We start from the raw sequence: 13869 nt of genomic DNA on the forward strand, positions 1-13869 counted from the left end.
AAGCAGTTTGGTCGCACAGTAAATTCAGATTATCTTAGTACTGTGTTCTACGGTCCGGTAAGATCCGTGTTCTCTTTGCTAAACTCATTTAATGATACACAGAGATTGGTACCGCTGCAGCGAGTAGGCTAACAAAATAAAAAGAAGTTGCAAGATATCTCCAAAAAATGGTAATTTTCAGGTTAAATGATGTATAAAAGATTTGGACACAATCTTTGCTGAAACTGCTTGTGAATGAATCGCTATTAACTAAGTACAATATAGAAACAGATATGTTCAAACGTGAATTTCGGTTGCATATGCGACACTAGAAAACTAGAAAGGCCTTAAGGGACCAAAAGACCAAAAAGATACCCAAAAAACAACAAAAAAAAAACAAAGACACCAAAGAAATAAAAATAGCACATTAAGACACAAAAAAATCACCGAAAAGCCAAAGAGGCACTGAAAAGCCAAAATGACGCCAAAAGACTACGAGAGTGAGTCATTAAATGACCCGCATCATCTTCACTGTTAATAAGGGCTGCACCTGGCAACGAATTCTTTTCAACATTTCTTTTCGTGGAGTCTAGAAATATCAAGGGCTAAAGTCTGCCTAATAAGATCAAAGCGAAGTTGCTTTAGTGCTCTACACGTGTTTAACCGTGGTTTCAAATATTTCCTTACATTTTTTATTGTTGAAACGAAACGACAACCAGCAAATGATCCTTGATGTTGAATTTTAAGAATGTTCTTCAGGCAAAAGTGTACTTCACTTTGCTGGCCTCCGAGGACCCGAATGCTATAAAGAATTTGTCCTGTCTTGATGTGGATAAAGACACTGTGCTAGATTTCACATAGGTAGTTACAATCGCTTTTCTTTTGTATGAATTTTCTACAAGGAGAAACGTATGTATACAGAAAAATAGACGTCCCCCGTTTTTCCCTTTCCATCTAATATCTTACGATTATTAAGCTAATATTGGATGAAATTGGGGTTATCAGACACAGTTACATGTATCGTTGCAATAAACCGTTTACTGTTGTTGAGACATTTCACTTCTCTCTTTCTATAAATAAAATACCTGTTTTTCGAAATTAAAATACTTGTCAAAGCACATTGTTCAATTTACATGAAAACCTGCATTAATGTCTCACATTAATGCATCATTAGAGACCGAGAGAGACGGTAATGATGTTTGTTAATTTAAAAAATTAAAAAAAAACTTACTATACCACGATGCGGTAAATACACTAAAAATGTGAGATTGGTATGCAGCGAAAAAAGTTTTAGTAAACAGTAAAAACAAATTACTGCGATGGACGTTCTCTGCTGAAGTTTCCGCATCGTGCAAATGCAACGTTCCGTTATTTTTATTCGACGAAACGGTTCGTGTGGAAATGTCGGAGATTTCGAGTACTTCTTGGGAGTGTTCCCAACGGCTTTGGTGAGCTACGATTAATTAGAACCTGCATTACCGAAATCAGGCAACTACTGAAAAAACGATATCTAAGTAGAACTTCTACTATGTGGACCTTACTCCCCGCCTTTTCATTTATTTATTAAGCCGCGATTTTATTGAAGTTAGACTTCTGACCGTTACCATTATCTGATTATGATGATGTCCACATTACGCCTGTTTTCAGTACTAATCCAGCAAGTAAAAATGACAATCAATCACAGCGTTCTTTGTAATTGTTCTGCTTATATAGTTATCATTTTAATTTCCAAGTAGCAATTAGCCAAAACATAATAATAATAAAACTATTTGTTCAACTTCGAGTTACAGCATCAAGTGGTGGCACCATGTCAATTCCAGCGCAATCCTTAGCCCGTCAAGGGCAGCGTCTGTAGGCTAGACTCCACAAAACCTAGAAATACGGCCAGTAAAATCGCGTCAGCATCAAAAGATAGTCTCAGTGAAGTGACCAGAGGAAGGGTGGATCCAGTCAAGCATTCAGCGAAGTTGAGTGCACGAAGGCGCTAAATCCAAGACGCCCACGAGTCACGAGTGTACCGACTTAGCAGCACAGGCTAATAAGGAACAAGAAAGCGATACGTAAAAGATCTAAAAAGAAGACGTATAGTTAAGTGAGAACTATAACGAGAGAAATTTCTATCGACGAGCTGTTTTTATTATTGTTATTATTACTGAAGGTGCCACTGGGCAACAGTCATAACCAGATGGACGTAGAAGTACGTTGAAACAGATCAGGGTGCCCACGGGCAAAAGGAAACAAATGATGCGAGATGGTGAGTGAAAGTAGAACACAGATACTAGTCCCTCCACACCTCTCAGTTAGCTAGCCCCGACGCTGTCTATGCTTCCCGTGAATCTTATAGATGTTTATATTTTTGGGCTCTTGCCTCACTACAATCGATCTTAAAAAGGTATAAGCCTATGCCAGTCCTATACGAAACATGGTGGCCTATGTTATATTTAGAAGCTGTTCTACTAGTATTATGCGTATCCGGAAGCTATAGGGCTGCCCGTTAGTGAAACTTCTTTCCCCTAAAAAGTCATTCTGTCAGTCCCTAGGATCCATCGCTTAGCTTGCGCTCTGTAAATACTGCCATACACATTTAATGTCAACCCAAGCGCACATGTGCGCCATTTAAAGGAACGTATTCTGATTCAATTTCTCCCCTGTATATTATAGTACATGGTTCTTTAGGATTTCACTGCGCTTCAATTTAATTTTAGTTGAAAATCAAATGTATAATTAAGCTTAGTGTATATATTAAGTTACTTTTAGAAGGGTGGTTGCAGTCATCATCTTCACGACCATGCCACGTATTTCTGCGGGTGAAGTTGCTTGATACATTCTAGGAACAGTCACCTCGTGTTTAATAGAGTTGCAATAAAAATAAGCTACGTAGTAAAATTCGAATTTCGTACAAATTTCGAATTATATTGAATGGATATAGGTGTTGGTCCATCGTGTTTTTATTTGTTGGTCATTTTATTTGATTTTATTTAATTCAGATGTCGCTGACTAACTCCTTTATGCCACAGACTAACAATATATTGTTAATGGAAATAAAAACCTTAAACCTAGAATTTGAGGTGTAAAACCGATAGGGCGGAGACATTTGTTTCACTCTTCCTCTTCCATATTCTTGTTGCTTAATTTTGCCAATGCCTAGACAATAGACAAATGTTTGATAAGCTTCAGACTGCTCGATCTGTTCCCGCACTGGTTCACTTCTACCTCCCAGTAATACGTCGTACCGCAAGTTTGACGCCAAAGTGATTGAAATAATTCTTTTTTTAAAGAGCGCACCATCTTGACAGCTTTAATAATTTCCTATCCGCGTCTTTAACACTTTAGACCAGCGCACAAAGGGGCTAACGTCAAAAATAGCAGGTTAACTACAGAACTGGGAAAAATCTTCCTCCTTTCGAGTAATAAGCACAGGAGCAGAACAGAATAAGACAGGGAGCGAAATATATTGGCATTGTGTAACGAACATATGGTCGCATTGTTTCTAATAGTCAACGGTCTTTTTTAGCTCGTGCATTCAAACCACTGTTAGCCATTGTTGAGAGGTCACGCGCCTTTAATAGAATGAATTAGCGTTCATGGATGGATATATACGCAATGCGTCCCTGCTCGTTAATCGATTTGGTGCAAAGCATTTCAGTGTTTTGCCCAGGAAGGGCAGCCGGTTTTGCGCAAACTAAATGTTATACTCCAATTATACCCCGAGTTCTTTAACCGCGGGTAGCATGGGAAAGCTTCTAATAACCCTTTTTGTCGATGAGTTTCGGATCAGCTTCAGTAGTAGTACTCCAGACCTCTCTAGTAATATATCAAAGCTGCTTACGTTCCCCGTTCGTCTAATTAATACTAGATTGTAAAATCGCGCTACAGATAACGCGAGCTGAATATCTACAAGACAGTCATAGGTAAATATAGAACTGAAAAACGAAAGCACCTCGCCAACAATTGTACAATGGACTCATTTATGCTGCTATAATCGGAGGCCGGGATCTCCATGAAATTAAAGTTGCTAAGCTTCGTAAACTTTTCAGCTGCTTCTGTTACATAGTCCTGCCCCATGAACATAAGTAAAAAGTATTAGAAAGCACTTTATTATTAGCGCTTACAAAGTCAATGGATTCAACGAAGAGATCAGGTACATCACATTCGAGCGAGGCACTACTCATGCTATTGGATTAAGTTGTTCAAGTGCTAGGATAAGCACATATAAATTACTCATTAGAGTATGCTATACAACTACAAGAACACATATTCGTAGAAATATGCTACAGGCCACTGCGTTCATGATCCTGCTTAAAATCAACGTAGAGTTGTTGGCTTGCGTAGATCGGTAGAGATGTCGGGAACTCATAAACAATCATAATTCTTAGCCTTCACTTCGCTACGGTTGACCTTAGGCAATTATAAACCTCTGCCAATGGTCTTCTGCACTCGATTCTTTGTTCCTTAAAGGCCATATACAGTTGCCTGCAGCCAATAAGCATCACTATAGTATACTGATGTGTACAATCGCGGATTCGTTTAGACGTCCTGCAGCTTTATCATACGACGTGTGCTTTGTTATATCACAAACAATTATCACAGCTGATTCTCCTTCACAGGATAGCGACACAAACTGGAGCTGGCAGAAACGTTTGTTATGCCCAGTGACCATATTTGAGACGACTCTCTTTAGTGAATTTAACTTACTTTTTACCGCTCGAATTTGACGATAGTCATCAACCTCATGGGATTTACCAAATCTCTCATAAAGTTTTTGTCAACTTCCGGGCCGTCAATAAATAGTGCTGTAACAGGAGTAAATTCAAAGAATTTCACAAGGGATAATGAGAACAAAGGGACAGTTTTCAAGTTGATATGTGTCGCACGTTATTTTCTTGTTTTGTGAAGACATCTAAACGGATCTTGAAGAATCATTCCTTGTCTTTGGTGCTGCCACCAATCAACAAGTCATGGTGACTAATGTTGCGCATGTAACCGATACTATAGGAAACTAGAAAGCTGCCCATAGAGAAACGCCTTTGTACACTTCAGAAATCGCTCTTGTCTGTACCTCAGTCTACATTTTGTAAAAACTACAACACATACGGTACGTTAATTGCACCGTTTATTATCGCCGCTTGTACCGCCATATTTTAATTTAAGCCTTTCTTTGTATACAATTGATAATTTATGAATTAATGTAGAATTTGACTACTGTTTAGTATATATATATATATAAGCCTAGTGTATAATAAGTTACCTTTGAAGTAATAAGTGCAGTCATCATTTCCGTAATCATTGTCTATTTTTGCGTTCAAATTTAGTCGACATCCTCTTAACATTATCCCTTCGCTGTCAATCAAATTAAGTAGAAATCAAGTAAGAACGAAATGCGTAAAAAACGTTTCGGGTTTAATGTTCACTGCTTTAAATTAAACATTAATTGAAACGGCCTAAACTGTACATGTTGTCAATAATAACGTGATCCAAAAAAACGTGATCACAAAAACACGTATTAATCTTAACGTCATTTACATATTCGTAGTAGTAATGAATGGATTCGGATATCGGTTTGCCGTATTTTTATTTATTAGCTATAAGACTTATCTAATTACAATTCCATTAAAAATTTATTAGTATCGACTCTGTACCCTTTCTCACGATCAGATTGTTATTTCCAAAATATGACATAGAAAGATTATAGCATTGACCTAACCTTAAGAGCTGCTAATCTTTGGGGCACGTAATAGTTTGAGTAGGAACACAGACATAAACGCACTTTGTTTCGTGCTGGGGGCCAGTCATTTTATGGAATGTGGAACGGTGGTGCCGGACATAAAGCTCGATTTATGGTACTAATATTATTCATATTATACATATATATATATATATATACATAATATATATATTGTTATTATTAACACTATGGTACCGGGGAGCTCTTTATGGCCATTTGATTCCATTCCTATCTTCTTGCTGCTCACATTCACTTCCTTATCTTTACTGTTCCGGTGAATCATAACAGACGCCTACCGCAAACAGAAAAAACAGCACGGTTCGGTTTTGATACAAGGCGTTTATGACCAATTAAGGCTGATCTGTACTCTACGGAGGTCTACAGAATCTGCACTTGTGTGTGGGTTGATTCCCTTCGTGGTTTTCACTGGGATGAACCGCCCGTAGTGACGAAAACTATGCACGATTAACTAAATCAGTCGTCATGTCAGTATTCGTGGCCTGGGTTTTTCAGTTACCAAATGTTAAACCACTTACCAAGGCTGGTGTTTTGAAAAACAGACAAGCGACATCCTTCTATTATTCCTCTGACTTCTATTTGTTGTTCCCGTAAGCTGGAGTCCGTAGGATATGCTCGAGTTGTACGTTAAATAAATAAGTGTTTCACGTTCGATGCTGCCGTTAAGCACTGCCTCGGACGGGATGGCTGGCTACTAGTGTGAAACGGATTATCTATGTCTTGTACTGTCGAAAACTTTTCCCACGGCGTGGAGTACGCCAGAGACTAGGATCTGGAGGAGCTCTAGTTCTAATCTGGTTGAGTGCATGCAGATTGATGCAATATTGTTCTTGTAACTAATGTAGATTAATAAACGTTTCTTTTTTTTAATAAATATATGGCCCCTACACCATATCGAGAACGCAGATTGACAACTATTGCTTGACTAAATGATCACTTTTTATTTGCTTTGAGCCAATAACGCTTTCTGAACTCGCTTACAGGGCTACCTTAAGTGACCTATTGGATAGGTCATTTTCTCACCTTTAGTGAGATGAAGCGCAGAAATTTAAGTGGATATTGAATCCAGCACAGCAAAAATTTTTCTGGAGCACTTTTTAAAGCAGAAGCCGAAAACTGAGATTACCTTTGACCTGCAAAAAAGAATAACATCATATGCCTAGAATAAGCACGGCGTCTAGCCTTTGAGCACAACCCATTTCAAAATGCATGCCGCGAATGAGTTGTTCGTAAATACAATCAAGTCCGATGGTGCCAATTATTTTACTAAAATATTGCTCCGCTTCAATAAGTAACTGAAAGTGACAGGATTTCCCGCGGCAGCTTTGACAGTCGCTGCATATCATCGGCTCGCCGGAAGATTGCGCTTTTTAAATATGGCCATAGGTTATTAGACCTATCTTAAAAAAGGTTCTGAGCTACAAATACAAGCTCCAAATATTTGTCGTTTAATACTGTTGATAAACACATAGAAGGCTGTCACTGTGGACCAATGAATGCATGTACGTTTGAATCAGACGTTATAAGTTCCGGATATGCAGTCTATCAAAAACGATAGCCTACCGACTTTGTCCTGGCTTCTGCATAGAACTGTGGAGGTTTTCATGCGGGACAATCGGTCCCAGTCAATTCGCTGAGTTCAGGCGCTGTGATTTTTATCTACCAGAGCTGTCTGGGTTTTTTAGATGAATGGCTATAATATTAACACTCTGACCTGCATCGGGACGACTTGATTATCCTTATTCATCTCAACTTATGCTTAAGCATCACGTTACTGCTTGTAAAGCCAATTATGAGCAATATATAACCCTTGCGTTATGTCCATCAACTTAATCGCGTTTTGGCAAACGCTGGGTGACACTGCATGACCTTGGATTTGAGTTTATACCTATATGTATACACCCACTATGGTGAGTTGTACTTCTTGTAATTTCTTCTGTTTTATATATATATAGCCCCTAGAATGTTCATCTCATGCAATTCAGTGTTATTACTTTTATTAAATGTAATTTGCTTTTAATTTGGCATTAAAATTTATCTTTGGGATAGGTGAAAAAAGAAAAACATTTTTCCTTCAGTACATAAAGTACAGTAAAATATTCAGCTGTCCCACATATAGCCACGCCTTTCTAAATCTGGTTGAAGAAAGGATCTATTAGCACAGATAGAACGAATTGTCTGATTCTATTCTGGAATTTTATGTACACATTGAAAAGGTTGGCCAATGAAACACCATAAATGAGAGTAAGAATGTTTGAAGTGAAAGAATGCCTTGAAGATGTTTGAATTTTTATTTCTACGCTTTTTATATTTATTCTTTTTCTGTATTGAACGTCGATACGGGATAATATCTATCTCCCTGTGCAAGTGAAGGACGGAAAAAAGCGAAATGTTTCTACATTCGATTTCGTAATTTAACAGCCTAAAAAGTTTTATTAAAATAACTATACCAAAAACGTTATTCAAATAAAAAACAGAGAAAAATACTATAGTACATTATAAGAAAATACCTCGGTATCTGCATATAAAAGGCTGCGACTCGTACTGGTATGAAAAATAAATTAGGTCCATGAAAATCTTAGTATAAAAGTAATAATATAGGGCGTACCAGCAGTTGACCTTAGCTATTGTCCTCTTTAGGGAACATCTGAAACTGCAACGACACACAAATGCTGTATATACAAAAGAAGTGTTTCGAGTGTTATGCTGTTGTTAAGTGTTACTTTGAAGGGCCGGTCCCCAGCAGGATACTAAATGTATATAAGCTCGGTTTCTAAATTAAGCATTAAGTTCAGTGGGCAAGCACATTGCCACTTTGTCGTCGTAATCATAGAAATACTAATCTATGCAATTCTTTTAGGTTATTTATCGTTAAACGATTGGCTTCAGTGATAAAAAGCTTTTTAGAAAGTCCCCCCCCCCCCCCAAGTACTGTTTACCACTTTTACTAAACTATAATTTAGCATGCATAATCTATTAATGGAAAAATAAAATGAGGTAGATTCCTAAATAATTTTAACATAGAAGCTTCCTTTATATTTAAGCAGAAAAAGCATTTAAAAACAATATTTAAGCAGAAATGTAAAAAAAAAGGTTTTTGTATGTTCTTGGTATTAATAATGTAAGAATATTTAACCTTTATTATCATCAGACAAATCATGAGATTCTTTGTTCTATAAAATTCTCTAAAGAAAACACAAGAAAATGCCAGCTTGTAAAGCGAACGTCAATGACAATTTTTTGTTTTTAACAGTTAGACTCAAATTGCGGCTTGCAAATTAACAGCGATATTCATAAACGTTTGCAAGCTTTTCTGCTTTGTAAGGGTTAACTTCCCGATGGTAGCTTTTTTGTCACAAAATGAACTCTTCAGACGTGAACTATAATAAGACCTGTATATTAGAAATTACATTCGAAAGCAATGTATTACACACATTATTGAGAATATCATCCCTTTCTTCTATTAAAGCCCCTTACAACATCACACGTTCGACTTCCGGATAACTTAGCACCATATTGATCAACTACCTTCAGAAATAATCTATCTTAAACGGACGCTCAAGTTTTATCTTAAAACACGACAAATGAGACTGCGTTGTGTCATGCCATGAATATGCCAGTTGCTTTTGAAAGCTGAATGGTTTATGTTTTGTAATATCATCAAAATTTGATTTGTTTGCTTGGTTGGGATATTATTATTCATTCAAACAATGGTACTTCTATTATCTCTATTATATCTTTATATTATATATATTATATCTATTTCCTCTATTATATCTTCTAGACTTTGAGCCTACTTAGAGTATTTAGCTTGGTCGAGATTTTATGAAAATATCTACCGGCGATAGGATTGTATGAGTCAACAATGGATCGGATTAGGTCAAAAAAAGACAAAGATGGTACATTTCTCCGATGTTTGATTTACATAAAAAAAAGACCTGGGTCTTTACATATAAACACGTGAAAAGAACACTTATATAGAGCAGCTGGCGATCCACGTTATTGGTTCAATCTACAAGGCTCAACTTGTGTGAAATCAACTAACATCTGGTCTACTTACTTCTGCCTTTCGAGTCTTTTTAGATACTGTTTACAACGAATGCAGTGCGATGTACATGCTCGACTTGATAGCCACGCTACCTACAAATGTATGTCGTCTCCGCACTATTGCCAATACTATACTACTTATCTAATCTATAAACGTATTGTCTATGCTATATAGAGACCCAGCGTTCGATTGTCACGCCCACGCTGTAGCAGACGAAAGCGCTGCTCCCGATATAAATTCTAAGCACAGGCATTAATCAACAAATTGAAATAATGAATTGAAAAGGACAAAGAACGAAAAAAGAATGATTAAGAACCAAATTTATGAAGTGTGGCCTCACGTGTGTTAGTAAAATAGTGAGGTACGTTAGTATCCACATGACTAGACAGATCGTTATCCAATATAGGTTTTACTTGAACATATCTTCCGAAATAATCGATCATGACGTTATGTATACAATGGACACAATCGTACGTTCCAAAGACAGGCGAAGGTTAAATCTAAAAAAAAAAATGGAAGAGCTTAAACGTAATGAACTTAAATATATTGAATAAAAAGAAAAACAGAATTATGATATTTGCGCAAAAATGTCTTACAAGATAATTTAAGGTTTAGAGATTTTGCATTTAATTTCGTAAGGATGAAAAAATCCTTTATTTAATTATTACTCATTACTAAATAAAGTACTCAATTTCGCGTTCTTATTCAAGATTGCGAATTGTAAGCTGTTAACTTATAAATGATGATTTATTTAATTTAATGTTTTATTTTTATCATGAAGATAATAAATTATATTACATATCTATTGTTAAGTTACTGATAATTTAAGAATATTACATTTTTTTCCAAGGCTTTTTGTATAAGCTATACAAATATAATAAAGAGAAGATAAAAATAAAAAAATGAAACGTTTATTCGATTTTTAATTAAGTAAAATTGGAATAGATTTGTCAGTAAATTAAATTCTTATATTATTCTATATTCTTACTGAAAAATTTAGAATATTTATATATATATATATATATATATATATATATATATATATATGTTTATTATTTATGAGAAAAATTATATTTTTCTTAAGAAATTGTAGAAGTAAAAATAATTCCTTTCTAGCATTGAATTTATTTAATCAAAATAAGTAATATAATAAGGATATAAATGAAATATTTATATTAATATTTTTTGTAGATAATTTTAAACAATTGAGTTGTGTATTTAAAATAAATATTTAGCTTAGAAAACAAGCTAAGAAAATAACTAATTTACTCAAAAAGAAAGGGAAAAATTAGGATTTTAACTTCATAGAAGTTTTTTGCGCTGAATTTATTTTCTGTTTTTGAAATATAAAATACTAGTCCTAAGCTATACAGGATAGTTAATATGGTACTAGGGAAAATAATGACTCTTAGAATACAGAAATCAAATTGCTTGTGAATTCAGAGGAATTTTCACATGACCGCCGTTGAGTGTATGCTGTTTATATTTAAATAATCTAAGGATTATACAAATGCTAGTTAACAAAATTTATTGATGTGGGTATGGAGTGATTTAAAAAGATGAACAAGGGAGAAGTGAGTAAGAATAGTAATGTCATAAATATTTATTATTGGGGAGGAAATAGGTAAAATCGCTAAGGATTCGCACCATGTTTGGGAGCAGAGTTAAATTTCAATGAGGGAAAGCTATCAGATTCATCAGGCTAAAAATGCTTGAAAACATGGTTCCTAGGTATGCTAAACATCTGGACATTGTGTACCTCCTCAGCACATTTTAGCAAAACGTGAGCAAATATTAGATATAATATTAGAGCAAATAAAACATTAGGCGCCAATAAAAATGAGCCAAATAAGATACTATGGCTGTGTGTGTTTGATGTTAAAAACATCAAGACGTTGCATGCTTACCTCAAATGTACTCTTTGTTGATGGTATGATCGATTTTATCGCTTAATCCAAATTGGGTTGATATCTAAGTCGAATGTGATTATGCACTTATCAAACTATTTTAGACGTTCCATGCTTTTTGATGGAAAACGTCCGAATGTCCACCCGCTATCCGGAAACAACGGGGCTTCCTTAAGAAAACAAATTTTAATAAAAACAGCGGTTCAAAATTTACCTGGGCATTTATGTCTGAATCTTAGCATACGATGCTTGATAAAATAGGTCGTCGGAAAGGTCTACAAACAACTTACCAAATCTTATTTGATTTCTGCGTAAAACAGGTTAGTTAAGTGCAACTATTGGGCAATGAGTAACGTATAATAAGCAAATAATAGGGGCAACTATTATCAGCACTTCTATAACGGAATGAATGAATGAATGAAAACATGTCGAATTAGAAAATATGCAGAGATATTGTAACAAATACTTCTCATCGAAACCTAGCATGGTTTAAACAGAGTCTCAGCATTTTAGAGTCAAAAAATTGAAAAGTTGATGCGTCGAAACTGTCACTTAGCGGCTTTTTCAAAATGATATATCAAGTTTAGTGCTTAAAGGTTAAGTCAAAGTAGCCTATAGGCTAGGTTCTAATTTACCAATATGGAAATACTGGTAAAAACATGCATTCGTGCACCACCCTTTAAACCTCTAGCTTTGCAGCGTAAATGATGTAAGTCATGTACGTTAAAATGACGTCCTATCTAAGATAAGATAGCCTATGATGTTCGTAATAGCTACACCTTTCGCATATATACAATATTTAATAGTTGGGTTTGTCAAGGAGCTTTTTCAGACAACTCCAGAATGTCTCGGATAATGCCTCTCTGTAGTGATGAAAAGAATCAAGCTAGCTTTGGTAATTATCGACCCGTGATTCTCACGAGCTTTAGGCAAAAAAATGTTCGCCTTCCGTGCCGAAAACTCCGATTTTAAGGTACTGGCAGGCAGGGCGACTATTTTCGCAAGTACCCAACATAAATTCCGTCAGTCCATGTCGCCAAAGTTATTGTCATTATGCTGCGACCTATGACTTGTTTCAGTTTAGGATCCAGTTAATAATACTTTCTGACCTCGAGACGCGCGACAGTTCGTACAAAATATTTTGGTTTAATCCCTGTAATAAAACAATGTAAGCATAAGAAGACAGCGTTACGATGTTAGCAGATATATCCTAAGCATGTTTGTTGCGTTCTCTTCCCTCCATTTTATATATTCACTTTATTTTGAAGCTTTGTGGGCGATGGTTTTTTTTCACTATTGGGCAGTCTCGTCTACAGATGATACGTTCCGGCTAAGCCGAGCAAACAAAGACGGGAAAAGTTGTAATCAAATCACGTATAAGGCAGCAACGGTAGTTACATGTTTTTCTTGCGGGTTTTTGACTTTTATGGCCTGTTTAAGAACTGGGCTAAACACCATCTGCAAACGGCTGCTTAGAGAGCTTCCGGCTGGTTATATGATTAATACGTCAGTCAACCTCGGACGCAGTAGAAACCCTAGACATAACAGTACGTAAGATTTAATTATTCCTAGAAGTAAAATCTCATTTGCCTTGAATGGCCTTAAAGAGGCAAGTGTGTTAGTTGGGAATTCAAACAATCTTGATAAATTTTAATGGCCAAAGGCTATTACATCAAGCTATGAATTCAATCAGTGAATGAGACACACTAAGGAGGGGAAGTCTAGTGCGTTGTCCTATATAATTAACAAAGCGTACCTTTCAAATAAGGTTTTCAATGTGAATTTTTATCGTCAGGCCAAGCTTTTCTCTCAAAAAAATCTATTTTTGGAGCCCGTATGTAATTTTCACTTGGTTTATATGTCGTTCGAGCATAAATTCGAAAACTTGCCACGCATCTCTTTCGTATAAAGCATATCACCCATGTAGCGTACGCGTATTATTCAAGGGTGATAAATAATTTACGCAATGCTTCCTAGCAATGAACGTACGTAAAGCATTTATGCAACATCCAGAGAATGTTGTATGCGTACGCATCGAGAAATGGTAAGCTTATTATGATAAGCTTTGGTTATTTTCATTGTAGTTATAATTGACCTACGGACGTACCACAGCTTGGTAAATACAGACGTTATTACGTCCAAGATATTCAACAACATTCACCTTTTGATGATTGAAAGTTGGATTGTGAAAT

At 35.9% G+C, this 13869-nt stretch overlaps 2 long non-coding RNA genes across 3 annotated transcripts; one reads left to right on the forward strand and one right to left on the reverse strand.

Annotated features, from left to right (window-relative positions):
• The first annotated feature begins 1534 nt into the window (after positions 1-1534).
• On the forward strand, positions 1535-10384 carry LOC111260865 (uncharacterized). Of its 2 annotated transcripts, none has more exons than XR_015311233.1 (2): positions 1535-2233; positions 9806-10384. It is a non-coding gene; the product is annotated as an uncharacterized LOC111260865 (long non-coding RNA). The 2 variants fall into 2 exon arrangements; XR_002680584.2 differs by lacking the exon at positions 1535-2233 and adding an exon at positions 4647-5074.
• On the reverse strand, positions 5535-9869 carry LOC147753442 (uncharacterized). Its single transcript, XR_015311232.1, has 2 exons — positions 9783-9869; positions 5535-6855 (listed from the first exon to the last, which is right to left on the reverse strand). It is a non-coding gene; the product is annotated as an uncharacterized LOC147753442 (long non-coding RNA).
• Positions 10385-13869: the final 3485 nt, after the last annotated feature.

Source organism: Varroa jacobsoni, unplaced genomic scaffold (genome assembly GCF_002532875.2).
Source record: "Varroa jacobsoni isolate VJ856 unplaced genomic scaffold, vjacob_1.0 scaffold_485, whole genome shotgun sequence".
In the NCBI taxonomy this organism is placed as follows: domain Eukaryota; kingdom Metazoa; phylum Arthropoda; class Arachnida; order Mesostigmata; family Varroidae; genus Varroa; species Varroa jacobsoni.